Below are 14689 nucleotides of genomic sequence, written 5' to 3'. Positions count from 1 at the left end.
GTGCATAGTATAGTACCTCAATAACAACAACTCATCTTTCTAGCAAAAACTTGCTCATGTCTATGGTATTAACCACTGTTCATTGGTTTGTGGGGTTTCTTGTTGTCTTCTCTTGGGTCCAGATTCATCTTGGCTATTTATGTAAGCAGAAAAAGTGAGGTATCATTTGAAATCCTTTTCTCTGATGAGCATGACAATGTCAGTCATGAAATGCTGAGAACAGACAGGTGGATGTTCAAACAAATATTTAAAAAATCAACACATTAATGCCAATATGTAGCTCTCACAAAGTGAAAATATTAACTGCCGTATGAAAGTTATATACATTTCACAGCTATTGCTACTATTCACCTCCTTCACTCCTGCAAGTTCAGAAATAAATAGTAGTGAATAGTAGATACAGATATCTTAATAAACTAGAGCAGGGGTGTCAAACTCAAATTCATCGGGGGCCGCATCAGCAGTTTGGTCACCCTCAAAGGGCCGCTAGAAGGCAGACGTTCTCTGGCCTGTAGGCTGCCGCGCATGCGCTGAAGAGGCGGCTTTCTTGTGTCCAAAAAAAAAAAGCGAGAATAAAAGGTGAAGGCTGGCGGCCGCTGGCGGCTACACGGGCCACATGACGAGGTCTGGCGGGCCGGATTCGGCCCACGGGCCTTGTGTTTGACACCCATGAACTAGAGGCTTGAAGGACCAAAGCGTTTTAAGGAGAATACATTTTGCTGGGGCCCAGAGAACCAATGCAGCCAACCCAGGCTGATACCATGGGGGAAAGATTAAGGGTAAATAGTAAATTCTGCTTCAAGGATATTTATGGAGACTTACGAGGTTTGCTGGGGTCAGTTGGATGCATTCTTATTATAAAATGTTTGCACCATGCTAGTCCTTTAGTATATTAAAAATCAAAACATTAGCAAGATAATATTATTAGAACCAACCACAAAATTACAAACTAGACAGCAAACGTGGTAGGAATCCTCTTCAGGCTGGATGTTGTGTTTAAACAAAAATGACGAAAAGGGGGGGGGTGGTTGAAAAGCCCCAGTTTGAGTCATAATTTAATTCCAGAAATATAGATAATTAATTTCAGAATTAAAATGGAAACTTTGCTTTCATGACTCACGAGAGTGTATGTAACATGGGTCTGGAACATGGGTGTAGCCAAGTAAGGGCAGGGAGGGGCAGCTGCTCCACCCCACCCCCCCACGTAAGACAGGGGTCAGCAAACTTTTCAGCAGGAGGCCAGTCCACTGTCCCTCAGACCTTGTGGGGGGTGGTCTATTGGGGGGGGGGGGAATGAACGAATTCCTAAGTCCCACAAATAACCCAGAGATGCATTTTAAATAAAAGGACACATTCTGCTCATGTAAAAACTGTCTGATTCCTGGACCATCTGTGGGCCGGATTGAGAAGGTGATTGGGCTGGATCCGACCCCCAGGCCTTAGTTTGCCTACCCATGAAGTAAGACAATAGAAACACTTAACTAACTGACCAATCACATCGGTTCTGTCCCCCCCCAAAAAAGTCCTGCCCCCCCCCCAAAAAAATCCTGACTATGCCCATGGTCTGGAAAGATGCCAATGCTACAAGTTTGTACTGGACCACCCAAAGAAATGCTTGTTTCCTGTAACCTTATTGTGATTTGCCTTTGTATGAAGTATTTTTCCTGTGCATGTTTCTTAGTATTTCTAATCTACATGGTGAATGTGAGCCCAGGAAAAGGGACAACAGTTGCTCCAGAGTCAAAATGGACAGGTGTGCTCATGCCCTCTTAAGATAGAACCCAACCAGGTAGTCACATGCAGTTTTAGCAGCTGCATTAGAGAAGCTGCAACCGTGCATGCAAGACTACACACGTTTTGCCTAGAAGGCAGTTTGATGGGATTGCCACACACACAACATTTACAGGAAAGCGCAGAATACACATGCAGCTACCTGAGATATTGTGGAGTTTGCTCCACCCTGTGTAAATGTAACCGGTAGCTGTGGCCAGTCCTGGCACCAAGTCATTTATGGTGTGTACTTGAGCTATAAGTATGTACATAAGTGCAACATTTGTTTAATGAGCAATATAAGGAGCAGTCCTTAAACCAAGGATGGGGAATCTGTGGTCCTCCAGATGTTGTTAGGCTCTGGCTTGCATCATCCCTGTCCAACATCTGGAGAGTCATCCCCTTCCATGCATTAAATATTTACAGTTAAGTGGCAGTAAGGAAACAGAAATATTGTCATACATAGCCTAAAAACAACTGTGTACAGTGGTGCCTCACAAGACGAAAAGAATCCGTTCCGCGAGTCTCTTCGTCTTGCGGTTTTTTTGTCTTGCGAAGCAAGCCCATTAGCGGCTTAGCGCTATTAGCGGCTTAGCGGGCTTAGCGGATCAGCTGTTAAGCGGCTTAGCGGATCAGCTGTTAAGCGGCTTAGCGGATCAGCTGTTAAGCGGCTTAGCGGATCAGCTGTTAAGCGGCTTAGCGGATCAGCTGTTAAGCGGCTTAGCGGCTTGGGGAAAAGGGGGTGGAAAGGGGGGGAAATGCAGGAACTTGCAAGACATTTTCGTCTTGCAAAGCAAGCCCATAGGAAATTCGTTTTGCGAAGCACCTCCAAAACGGAAAACCCTTTCATCTAGCGGGTTTTCCGTCTTGCGAGGCATTCGTCTTGCGGGGCACCACTGTAAGTGACTTCAGGTTACAGAGACCAGTTTTGTTTTTAAAATAAAGTAAGACTGTCAAGCAACCTGAAAGATCTTTTTCTTCTTATCCTCTGAAATGTTTGCTCAGTCTGAGCAGATCCTGACTCTCCAATTTAGAAGCAGGAATTCTGCCATAATCCCTTCAAGCCAGAGCCCCAGATTGTACAAATATTGCACAATAAATTCATGGTGTTGTTTTTCTTCTCCATCCTCATCACTGGAGCTTTCTGTACATTATTCATTTCATTCCATAGCCAATTTCCTCATTTAAAATATATACGGTATCTCTCAATAAGTTTACATTTGTGTACTGCAGGTTGAAAGGCTTCAAACATGCAAAGTTTAAATGCCATCTCTAGGTGCCTAAGCCGCAAATGGAATTTTCTTTAGAATAACACTGCAAGAAACACTTCTTCCGTCATTTTTCTAGGAAGTAGCTTTTAAAAACAATATATAGAAGGCCTCCTGCCAGCCTTAATCTGATGCTGAAATAGTGAGTGACAGCTTTCTGAGTCAAGTGACTCAGTCCCTGGGAAAGTGGCATATATTATTCATGCAATTCTCAGTCTAGCTTTTCAGATGCACAATTACAGTGACCCATGGGAAATGTACAGATTTGACAGCAACTCATCCTTCAGCATCCTGTCCAACACAAATATGAGCAAGCTAAAAAAAATGAGCAGCATTCCCAAATACAACCGTTCTTCACGCTAAGAAATCAATCTGAAAGATAATCTTCCTTTAAAAAGGGTCTTCAGGTATGGAGGCCACACATTTCAGTAGATGAGCTTGTTCCCTTTTGGGAACAATTTTACAAGACACACTTATCTAATTCTATTAAATTACAGTGGTACCTCGGGTTAAGTACGGTACTTAATTCGTTCCGGAGGTCCATTCTTAACTTGCAACTGTTCTTAACCTGAAGCACCACTAGCTAATGGGGCCTCCTGCTGCTGCTGTGCCGCCGGAGCACAATTTCTGTTCTCATCCTGAAGCAAAGTTCTTAACCTGAAGCACTATTTCTGGGTTAGCGGAGGCTGTAACCTGAAGCGTATGTAACCCGAGGTACCACTGTATAGCAATTACAAAAACTAAAAGGGGGCGCATTTCTCCATCTAGTTTTGAGACTGTGGCAGTTTGTGAAAGGTTCATAGCTTTGGGAAGATCTTTAGTCCAGTGGCAGAACATCTGCCTTCCGTATAGAAGATCTTTGGTTCAGTTCCCAGGACCTCACAAGTAAGGCTGGGAGAAACTGCTGCCTGTTTCCAGTCAGTGTAGACAATTCTGAACTAGATGGAACAAAATTCTGACTTTGAATCAGGCAGCTGCTTATATTTCTCCTGGCATTTTTGCGTCTCTGTAGAGTTACTGTTCTTACTGCTGTAGTGTTAAGTCAGGCATAGGCAAACTCAGCCCTCCAGATGTTTTGGGACTACAATTCCCATCATCCCTGACCACTGGTCCTGTTAGCTAGGGATGATGGGAGTTGTAGTCCCAAAACATCTGGAGGGCCCAGTTTGCCTATGCCTGTGTTAGGTTCTGAACAGGCCCTTAGAAGTGAGTAGCTTTGTTTTTGTTTTTACAATTAAAGAGTATTTTTTCTTTTCTTTTTGTATGCTCAAGGTTATAGGACTGGTGCCGTTAGTGACAATGACCACTAGATGGCACTGTGTGAGTAGAACATTGGTGTTTTCAGCAATGATTCAGCTTTGGCTCCATCTGATAGATGGAGTCTTTTGAAAATTAGAAAGACTTCGCTTCTTGGTATGTTTGCTGCAGCCTATGATCCTTCATATAATAAATAAAGGCAAGATGCCTGCATTGCAGAGGGTTAGACTAGATGACTCTTAGGGTACCTTCCAACTCTACCATTCTATGACCATCATGGTCATATCGACTGCAGAAAAAAAAAATATATACACGCTAATGCAATATTTAAAGAAACGTATCTCAGCCGCCAACTTTTCAGGGGTTGGAAACAACATGTCCAGACATGAGGTAGGGGCAGCTCATGGCCATATTTCGTCTTCTGGTGCTACAGGCAGTCTTGTAGGCTATTGCCCCTCGCTGTATTGGTAACGTCAATATATCATTTCTGAGTTTGGGCTCATTAGGAGAGGAAGGGATGGAAAAACTAGCCAGATCAGGATTGCTTGTGCCAAGACATTTCCATGTGGTTGCATTCTAACTCTTTACCCATATAAGCTGCTCATGATTTTTAGTGGGGAGAGCAGGAAGAGAGGGAGTTGGAAAATGCATGAACAAATAGTTCAGCAGTCTTAAGCCCTCTATACTGCTTAGTCCACCCACCCCGCCATCTCCAGGTAACCAAACACATATGATTATTCCTTAAAGGAAAAGGGACCCCTGACCGTTAGGTCCAGTCGTGGACAACTCTGGGGTTGTGGCGCTCATCTCGCTTTACTGGCCGAGGGAGCCGGCGTACAGCTTCCGGGTCATGTGGCCAGCATGACTAAGCCGCTTCTGGTGAACCAGAGCAGCGCATGGAAACGCCATTTCCCTTCCTGCCGGAGCGGTACCTATTTATCTACTTGCACTTTGACGTGCTTTTGAACTGCTAGGTGGGCAGGAGCTGGGACGGAGCAATGGGAGCTCACCCCGTCGCGAGGATTCAAACCGCTGAACTTCTGATCGTCAAGCCCTAGGCTGTGTGGTTTAACCCACAGTGCCACCCGCATCCTATAATTATTCCTTAGAAGCACATTATTATTATTATTATTATTATTATTATTATTATTATTATTATTATTATTAGAATTTATATACCACCCTATACACAGAAAAAAATCAAAATATAAAACCACAAAATATATAATCAAAATAAAAACAACCCAATTACACGTCCCCCAAAAAATCCACATTTTAACCACATCTTATTCTCAGAGGGTTCATCTTAAGTCACCACAGTGGGACCAGCAACACACAAGCAGGAGGTATCAGTGAGCTTGAGGGAACCCCAACAGTTGCAGAAGTAAAAAAGAAATATTATGGGGAAAACCCTAATGCAAGGGGAGGACCAAAAAACAAACCAATGAGGACTGAACCAAAACAAGCAAACTTGTGGGAGGGGGGGGGGGAATGGATGAAGCATCCTAGAAAAGGGTATGGCTAGCTAGGCGCGTGAACAGGAACACTACATACTGAAACACGTTACAGCAGGTGCTGCTTATTCTGAATATGTCAAAAGTCCAGGCCTTAAAATATTGTAGAAAGGTGTTGCCATTTCCTGGTGAAATACCTTCGTGCCCGTGACTAAAGCTCAACTAAGGTATGTAGCAGGGATTAGGAGCCTGTGTCCCTATAGATGTTGTTATTATTTATTAAATTTGTATACCGCCCTACATCCAGAGACCACAGTGCAGTTTACGACATAGGACACCTAATAGAAGATGTTGCTGGACTCCAGCTTCCGTCAACACCATCCAGGGTGGCCAATAGCTAGGGATGGTTTTATTTTATAAGAAAATTACATTTATATGCCACTTTTTTCTTCCAAGGATCTCAGAGTGGTGTATATGGTTCTCCTCCCAGGTTCACCCTCACAACAACCCTGTGAGGTGGGTTAGGCTAAGAGATGGTGACTGGCCCAAGGTCACCCAGTGAGCTTCATGGCTGAGTAGGATTCGAACCCTGCTCCATCAGGTCCTAGTCCAACACTCTTAACCACTACACCACACTGGCTCTCCACATGGATGGGGCAGCAGCATCTGGAAGATCTGCCCCAGTCTAAAGTCTGAAGTACTGGGGAGGCAGCCCTAAAATAAGGAAAAGAAATAATCAGAGGTTAAAACAGTGTACATTACAGAAGTATTGGGGGGAACACCGTTTAAACATAATGTGTCACACGTGTTAAATATATGCTTATGATGTCATAAACCTCTGACACTGATAAAGTAAGTTTATCTTACTTCAGGGCATGACAATCTATTGAAAGAGCTGAGATGCCAACATCACTGCAAAGTAAGAAGGCCAGATAAAACCGCAAAGTGCAGTGAGGAAACAGAACATTATTTTAAAATTTCCCGTCTTTCTAGTTTTGCAGCTTGCCAAAAAAATAAAAGTGCATTGAAAGGGGTGGGGAATCAAAATGCAAAGCCGATCAAGTGAAAAGTTTGTGTCACTTAGTATGATTCTTGCTTAAAATCTCGAAATGATTTAGCTAAAAACAAGCTTGACATATTGGGAATTTCCACTTAGGTTGCTGGCGTTCAGCCCTTCTGCAAGGTTCATTGCAGCGCTGCTTTGGCTTGGGGGCTCTAATTACAGCTTTATCCACTTCATAATCTCTCATACTGACATCAGAGATTTATTCCCTGCCTATCTGCTATCAGCAACCTCCCACTAGGCTGGATAGCTAGAAAGGCTTTAGGAGACATTCCTTCTACGTTTGACCTATAGCTACGTGGAGAGACTGGCTTCAAGCTGGATTGCCTAAATTTTGATAAGAATTATTAATGGGAAAGTTTTGCCAAAGTGTCTTCTGGGCAGAAGTTGAAGAGCACTCTCTGTTTCAGCTCCTTTGGCACCAAATACACGAGGTCCATAACAGCAGGGAAGGGAACTATCCTAAGGGCCAGAGAGCCGGATTCAGTCCCGGGTTGCCAATTGCCTATCCAGTTTAGATGATTCATCTTGGTGCCGTAGCATAATGGAAAATATTAAGTTAACATTGTACTTCTGTATCCCTTGGGCAGAATTCTAATTTTAGTTTTCACTAGTCACCACTGGCTGGCCGAGTGGAATAAAACAAGTTGCAGCTCAGGGGGAAATAACACAAACTGTAAGGCTGCATGGCTTTATCTTTCTGCAAAGAGGGCACACCACTTCCTTTCTGGCTCAGTGCAGCTGTCAATGCTCTTACGCAAAAAGCCAAAGTGCTGCACCAACAAGTACAAAATAACCCCTCTGCAGCACCACAAATCCAACTCAATGGTGTAACGTTGGAAAATGTCAATCACCTATCCTACTTATCTTTCAACAAGGGCCAACACTGATGCCGAAATCCAGCATCACCTGAGCTCTGCGAGTGCGGCTTTATCTCAATTAAAGTGCAAAGTGTTTGAGGACCAGGACATTCGCAGGGAAACCAAAATGCTTGTTGACAAAGCTGTTGTACTACCAACCTTACTACAGTGGTACCTCGGGTTACATACGCTTCAGGTTACATACGCTTCAGGTTACAGACGCTTCAGGTTACAGACTCCACTAACCCAGAAATAGTGCTTCAGGTTAAGAACTTTGCTTCAGGATGAGAACAGAAATCGTGCTCCAGTGGCACAGCAGCAGCAGGAGGCCCCATTAGCTAAAGTGGTGCTTCAGGTTAAGAACAGTTTCAGGTTAAGTACGGACCTCCGGAACGAATTAAGTACTTAACCCAAGGTACCACTGTATATGCTTGTGAAGCATGCACCACTTATAAACGTCATCTCCAACTCCTCGAAAGATTCCATCAACGGTGTCTCTGAAAAATTTTACACATCACTTGGGAAGACAGGCGAATATCAGTGTACTGGAAGAAGCAAAGATCACCAGTGTTGAAGCAATGATTCTTCAACATCAACTTCATTGGACTGGTCATGTTGTGCAGATGCCTGATTATCGTCTCCCAAAGCAACTACTCTATTCCAAACTTAGAAATGGAAAGCGTAATGCTGGTGGTCAACAAAAGAGGTTTAAAGATTGTCTCAAGGCAAATCTAAAACAATGTAGTATAAACACTGACAGCTGGGAAACACTGGCCTGCGAGCGCTCCAATTGGAGAACAGCCTTTACCAAAGGTGTCATGGGCTTTGAAGACACTCGAACTCAGGACAAAAGGGAGAAACGTGCTAGGAGGAAGGCACGCTTGGCAAATCCACACCGTGATCAACTGCCGCCCAGAAACCAATGCCCCCACTATGGAAGGACGTGTGGATCCAGAATTGGCCTCTACAGTCACTTACGGACTCATTGTTAAAACCGTGTTTATGGAAGACAATCTTAGTCGGCTACTAGTGATCACCAAAGAAGACGACGACTCGGGACATTGCAGTTTGGTGGTTCACCACTAGCGGCGGCAGCAACCAGATCCAGCAGCTTCTGCCAACAGCAGACAAAGCTTTGTGGGATTCATTGCCTTGAGCGTTCCTTATGCAAAAATGCGGCAAAAGAACCTGCCTTAAGCAGAGGCTGCCTTCTATGTCTCTGGATGAGTCTCTGCTCTTGGCTCTCCTTCTCCCACTAACTTGGTTTGAAACTTTTATGCTTCACCCCTCCCCCAAACCAGAATTTTTTGATAGAATAACAATACTGACATTTGCTTGATTTGACATGGACGTGGGTGGCGCTGTGGGTTAAACCACAGTGCCTAAGACTTGCCGATCAGAAGGTCGACGGTTCGAATCCCCGCGACGGGGTGAGCTCCCGTTGCTCGGTCCCTGCTGCTGCCAACCTAGCAGTTCAAAAGCACGTCAAAGTGCAAGTAGATAAATAGGTACCTCTCTGGCGGGAAGGTAAACGGTGTTTCCGTGTGCTGCTCTGCTTCGCCAGAAGCGGCTTAGTCATGCTGGCCACATGACCAGGAAGCTATACACCGGCTCCCTTGGCCAATAAAGCGAGATGAGCGCCACAACCCCAGAGTCGGCCACAACTGGACCTAATGGTCAGGGGTCCCTTTACCTTTTACCTTTAACCTCCCTGCAACTCAGGATGAATGCTCAGTGACCAGGGTGTCTAGAAGTGATGTTATAGTGCAGGTGTGGAGAACCTTTCATCACACCCCCTCCCAGCCTGATGTTGCTAAACTACACTTCTCTGCTCCAGAAAGCATAGCCAACAGCCAGGGGTGATGGGAATTGTATTTCAGTAACATGTAGAGGGCCAAAGGTTCCCCATGTGTGGGAGGCAGTTTACCGGTCAAGAGATAATTCACTGAACTAGGTAAGAAACATTTATGAAAGCGTATTACTACTGGCAAGCGCTACTTGAATTCTGTTGTTAAAAGGGTGCAACTGTTATCTTCCATAGTCCCTAATGAATACTGATTGGAGCACACCACATTTAAAGCCCGTAACGACGAGCTATTCCTAGTCATTCCATTTATACTAAATGTCCAGGGATGACCTTAGCCATTTTGCTGTCTAAAATAAACAGGCCATGTGTCAGGAGCCGGAGGAATCTGTGTGAACAGCTGACCTGCAGGTAGCAGATTCTTAATGTGCCGACTTCACCCATCTGGGCTGACCACTGGATATTTCTGTGTGGGAAGGAATCTAGAAGGCTTCTGCTCACCCGTAGGGGGGTATTTTAAATGTGTCCCACTCTGGGAGATTTCCATATCTTTCATTATGGAAATAGGAAGTTGGTTTCTTTGGGATTTTGACAGGGCACTGTGTCCTTTGGGAGAATGGACTGAGCAACACTGGCCTTTGTGAAGTTTGTGGGGCGAAAGAAAGAGTCAGGTCATGTTGCATGAGATTGAGATGCAGCAATGAGGGGGGAGCCTCTCCTCTGCAAGCTAAACCACTCGGGCATAATATCTTGGGGGTTGTCTTCTGGGGGCAGAAATCTTTGGGGTCAAAATCTGGCCGGTGGCATGATGAATTATTGTAATTAAGAAGTATTATATTATAGCTGATTGGTGGTGATAAGAGGACCTCCCTTTTGGCCCTTGAGGCACATACTGGAGATGGGATTGGGATGTCTTCACTTGATGCAATTTATCTGTTTGGTTTCCCTGTTCATGCGCGTGCGCGCGCACACACACACACACTCTTCCTGTTCAACAAGCCGCCATCTGTGCATGTGCAACAGCTCTCTCATATGTGCACACTTCAGCTTTTAAAATCAGATGGAAGCTGCTCTGAAGGAAAATGCAGTATTTCTGAAGGAACTGTGAGACAACTACGTTTCCGAGCACAATTCAAAATGTTGGTGCTGACCTTTAAAGCCCTAAACGGCCTCGGAGCGTCTCCACCTCCATCGTTCTGCCTGGACACTGAGGTCCAGCGCCGAGGGCCTTCTGGCGGTTCCCTCACTGCAAGAAGCCAAGTTACAAGGAACCAGGCAGAGGGCCTTCTCGGTAGTGGCACCCGCCCTGTGGAACTCCCTTCCACCAGATGTCAGAGAGAAGAACAACTACCAGAGTTTTAGAAGACATCTGAAGGCAGCCCTCTTTAGGGAAGCTTTTAATGTTTAACAGACTCCTGTATTTTAATACTTTGTTGGAAGCCGCCCAGAGTGGCTGGGGAAACCCAGCCAGATGGGTGGGGTATAAATAATAAATTATTATTATTATTATTGCCAATGTCATTGCGAGAAGCAAAGCTACAGGGAACCAGGCAGAGGGCCTTTTCGGTAGTGGCGCCCGCCCTGTGGAACGCCCTCCCATCAGATGTCAAAACGATAAACAACTACCTGACATTCAGAAGACATCTTAAGGCAGCCCTGTTCAGGGAAGTTTTTAATGTGTGCCATTTTAGTGTTTTTTGGTTTCTATGGAAGCCACCCAGAGTGGCTGGGAAAACCCAGCCAGATGGGCGGGGTACAAATAATAAATTATTATTATTATTATTATTATTATTATTATTATTATTATTATTATTATGTCATGCATACAAGTCTTCAAATACCATCAGTGGGGGTGGCGCACTGGAGTCAGATTAAATGGTAATGTGTACTCAGCCAAAGTCTGCCTGAGCTCTGGGTGTGATCCGGACCGATTATTTGAGCCTGCTTCCTGGCTTATCTTCTGGTCCTGATTCCTGAGTTGTTTATTGGTCCCATCACAGTCCCCCATAGCATGGGGGAGCCACAGGGGCGGTTGCCCTGGGCACAAAATTGTGAAGGGCTCCACATTTCAACGCCTGGTGCTGACTCAGTACACCTCTGGACACTTATGTCACTGGGCTCTGTTGAAAACTGCTTCTCCATGCAAACGAGGAAGTGACCTCTCTAGATGACAGAAGGACTCTTCTTATCTCTGCAGCTGTGGTCTCCTGAGGGACAAGAATGCTGTTGGATGGAGTATGCATGCACATTCAACTGCCTTTTTCCATCCCACTCATCCACTTCTCTGCACAGTCGCGGATGCTGGCAACCCACGCTACACCACTGTCACGGTCCCCCAAGAAGCTACTATTTGCATTCAAAGGAAGCCTCCATTAGTGCCTGTGGGAGCTTTCCTTGAAATGCAAATAGCAGCTACAGAGTCCTGGTTTTTTTGGATGGTTTTGTGGGGGGGGGAGGGGCGGGAATGGAGTTCCAAGCCTGCTGAGAATTCCCTGCAGTTGCCACTTGTCTAAGAATATTCATTTACTACTAGAGGAGGGAACAGTATCCTGCTAATCTTCCAGACAAGCTAGAATGATGAAATTTGGCACAGTTATAGTTTATCAACCAATAATTATGGAGGGAGGGGGAGGACAATCCCAAACCCCAGAGTTTCTCGTGGTAAAATTTTACCTTAGGACTGTTTCTCAATAGATTTTTTTGTACCAAAATTCATGAGAGGAGAGTCCACTTGTGGAGACAAATGTGGAGGATTTCCCCTCAAATGCATCCCTCCCAGATTATATAAAAGCAATATGTGCATTAGTAGATAATTTAATTAACTGAGTAGATATTTATGCAGGCAAAATGATATCATCCATGCACAAGGGGGCGGTATCAGCATGGTCGGGGAAAGGTTTGCAGAAGTACAGATTATTATTTTTTGAAAATGTACGGGGGCAGGGAACATAGGACTGAGCATGCTCAGTGGGTACGGAATGCTAATTGATCAGGTGACAGGGGAGGAAAACCAGGAAGGAAGGGGAATGGACTAGACCATGCTGAACAAGAGCATTCCATGCTGCAACCCTTTGTTGCAGGCCCCTCTTGTTCCCTCTGTTGCCAGAGTTCCTGGGCAAGTGCTGACCCTTTGTTTATGTAGTCAAAACAGCACCACCCATGCATGAGGGGGGAGTCAGAATTACACAAATATTGGGGGGGATCTAAAGGGGAACCCCAAAAACATTGCACTGAGGACTTCTGCCTATCTGTGGGAAGGGGGTTAGGAACCTGGGTGTGGGAGAGTTGATGGAATGGAGCACTGTAGAAGTGGGCAGGGCTGGCAAAGTGAATAGGAGAGCTCAGTACTGCAACATTTTATTCTGAGTCCCAACTTTACTTATTTAAAGGATTGTCAATTACCGTATTTTTTGCTCTGTAAGACTCACTTTTCCCCTCCTAAATAGTAAGGGGAAATGTGTGTGCATCTTATGGAGCGAATGCAGGCTGTGCAGCTATCACAGAAGCCAGAACAGCAAGAGGGATTGCTGCTTTCACTGCGCAGCGATCCCTCTTGCTGTTCTGGCTTCTGAGATTCAGAATACTTTTTTTCTTGTTTTCCTCCTCCAAAAACTAGGTGCGTCTTGTGGTCTGGTGCGTCTTATAGAGCGAAAAATACGGTGCATTTTCATTCCTCACCCCTTAGCATTGCATATGTCTACTTTTAAAAAAAAATCTTCTGAAATTGAAGACAATTCACCCTCAAAATCCTCACAATGGTCCCCTGCACGGATGACACAAATGTTTAGAAATACATTTCCCTGAAGAAGAAAAGCAAGATTACTAGCCTAATCGCTTCACCCTTGAGTTTCGGCCAATCAGCGCGGCATGGCCCCAGCCCGTTTCCCATACAATCCTTTCAGCCCTTCTGTTTCCTGGCTTCTGCTGCTAACCAGTTTTCCAACATACTGTAATATATGCCAAGCTGCCACAGCTCCCAGGAGATGACTGACAGGCCCAAAATAGCTCCGGGACAGTGTACAGCAAGCCACATCCTCTCCTCCTCTCCTCCCTCACGTTGCTGGCATCAGAAGACCCCAGAGAGGGGAAAAAAACCCCACCCCATATTATAGGTTTCTGCCAGCTGTCTGGAAGGAAATCTGACTGGTTTCCATCTGTGCAGCTACACTAGTAAAGTAGCACAGTGGATGATCTGGATCAGAGATTAGAAAGCCGTGTATTTAAATGCATGACTTGTTGCAAAATACAGAATAGTTAGTAGTTCAGCAGCAGCAGCAAAACCTGCTCTTTGTGGAATAATATTGCAACATCAGAAACACAGAAACTCACTAAACAATGTCTTTTTCCTCCCCTTGCAAATTAATTCAACCTTGTAACACAACAGCTCTAAAAGGGTTTCGGCATGTACAATTTTTAACGTTTGGAATTGTTTTTAAATGCTTGTATTGTTTTTATGTATGGCATTGCTTTTAATCAATTTATATATTGTTTTGGTCCTTGTTTTATGGTTGTAGATATTCTATTTGTCTTGTAATTGCTTATTTTATTGCTTAAGCCCACCCTGGGTGAAGGGTGGCTAATAAATCTCATTAAATAAATGTACAATTTTCAAAGCAAGCATGGCTTGAATCCAGCCTGGCAGGCGCTGAGCGCAGTCTGCACTACTAACTTTTAAACGAGGGGTGACAAACTTTCTTGTCCGCAGCTTTACTTGACAGGGAAATGGTTTTTAAAGGTAGGATGGGCACATGGATATTACCTCTGCTCTGGAAGAGGCCAAACTCATACACACAACGTGGGCCATCTTTAATCATCCTCACCACCAGCTATGAAAGCATCATCAGATTGTGCTGCAAAATACACTTCTGGGTTGTTTTTGACAATGCAGAGGTGCGCAGCCTGGGAATCATTTTGGACTCACAGCCGTCCATGGAGGCACAAATCAATTCTGTGTCCAGGGCGGCTGTCTACCAGCTCCATCTGGTACGCAGGCTCAGAACCTACCTGCCCACAGACTGTCTCGCCAGAGTGGTGCATGCTCTGGTTATCTCCCACTTGGACTACTGTGATGTGGTCTGTGTACGGCTACCTTTCAAGGTGACTTGGAGCTAGACCGGTGACTGGGAGTGGCCACCGGGACCATATAACACCAGTCCTAAAGGATCTTCATTGGCTCCCAGTACATTTCCGAGCACAATTCAAAGTGTTGGTGC

The sequence above is a fragment of the Podarcis muralis genome, chromosome 12, assembly GCF_964188315.1.
Source record: "Podarcis muralis chromosome 12, rPodMur119.hap1.1, whole genome shotgun sequence".
In the NCBI taxonomy this organism is placed as follows: domain Eukaryota; kingdom Metazoa; phylum Chordata; class Lepidosauria; order Squamata; family Lacertidae; genus Podarcis; species Podarcis muralis.
This window is presented reverse-complemented; position numbering follows the sequence as displayed.